We start from the raw sequence: 1,753 nt of genomic DNA, 5'->3' as shown, positions 1-1,753 counted from the left end.
TAGGCGGGTTCGAGTCCCAGCCCCGGTGAGATCCCCGGTTCGAGTCCCAGCCCCGGTGAGACCCCGAGTTCGAGTCCCGGCCCCGGTGAGTCCGCGGTTCGAGTCCCAGCCCCGGCAGGACGGGCTGTGCCAACGGGATGCCTGGTTCCTGGGATCCCTGACGATGGAATGGGCAAGGATGGCACGGACACAGCACCCGTACAGGTCCCTTCTCGGGTGAACTCACAGACAGAGCTTTAGGAATGTGGGGGACATGCACAGGTTTTATCCCAGACATCATCCCACTCCTCCTTAGGACTGCCACGGTGCAGGCCAGAGCACGGCAGTCTCCTCAGAAAAAGAAAAATGAATGGTTGGGGGTTTTTTTGGTGTATTTTAGAGGAAAGAGGGACTAAGGCAGCATGTCCTGGCACTAAGCCTGCCCTTTGTCCAAAAGCCGGCACTAGTGCCACTATGGAGAGAAGCACAGAAGGCTCATTCACTGCTCACTGCAAGGCAGGAGCAGGAGAGCATCTGCCCCACCCCATCAAATGGACACCACCCCATCAGAGGACCAGAATTTTAACTCCGAATTCCCCACAGGAGTCTGAGCACTGCACATCTAAATGGCAGAGTCCATTCTGCACAAGAAGCACAGATTCACTGTGCTACCTTCACATCTTTAAGCCCAGACTGCTGACAATGAATACACTCCCACCACAAACACCAGGACTGATCGTACAATCATTTGTTCAGTGCCTCACAAACCAACACACACGATTTGCATTTTCCTCATCACTTCTTTATTCTGGAAAAAAACATATAAATCCAATCTAAATAAATACCCATCCCATTCCTTAAGGTTATTAAAAATATGTTTTTAAAAACAAAAAATTAAATATATAAGTTGTGAAAAACGCCAATCACTTGTTTTTAAAATTTTAAAAGTTTAATAGTAATAAAATGGTTATTAAAATAGAAATATAATGAGACTAATAATAATTTGGACAATTTGGATTAGGACAATATGAGACAACAGAAACAAAGAATTACAGACGTCCGGGTACCTTTTTCTGAGCAGCATAAGCCCAAAAAAGGACCCACATTAACAGAGGATTAACCCTTAAAAGCAGCAGCCTCTTGAATATTCATACATCTCATACATGATGCATAAATTCCATTCAAACACAGGATTCTGTCTGGTCAGCGTCAACTTCTTCCTCTGAATCCTAACTGTGTCTTCAGGGCTGAGCAAGGCAGGAAGAAGTTCGTTTCTTCTGATAAGAGAGCAATAAATTCTCTTTCTCTGAAAGATTTAGGTGTCCTGTGGCTGCTATCTCAGTGCGAGTACCTCATTCCTCTCTTAAAAAAATATCCCCCACACACAGTTCCTATTTTAACTACAAAAGTTACCTTTCAACTACAAAACTACATTTACCATACTATTAAAACGTTAATACAGCACTACTAATCAACACAACAAAATACATATAGTAAACATCTGCATAGACCTGTATAATATGCATTTTTCTGTTGTGTTGTGATTTCAGGGTTTACCTCAGAACCTCGGGCCCCTCCCCTGAAGATTCCCTGCCAGGTGTGTCAGTCCCCTCTCCTTTCCCCTCCCAGCACTGTCTGTCAGTCCTGGAATTCCAGAAGGGCATCGAGTGATTGGCAGATCCAAAGGATGCCCTCTACCCCTGGGGGGCACTGGGCCATCCAGGTGTCCTTTGTCCCTTTGTCCCTCCCCTCCTGTCCCTGCTTGGTGGCTCCC

Source organism: Geospiza fortis, unplaced genomic scaffold, assembly GCF_000277835.1.
Source record: "Geospiza fortis unplaced genomic scaffold, GeoFor_1.0 scaffold633, whole genome shotgun sequence".
Lineage (NCBI taxonomy): Eukaryota > Metazoa > Chordata > Aves > Passeriformes > Thraupidae > Geospiza > Geospiza fortis.
The sequence above is the reverse complement of the archived record's forward strand: the minus strand, read 5'-3'. Positions refer to the sequence as shown.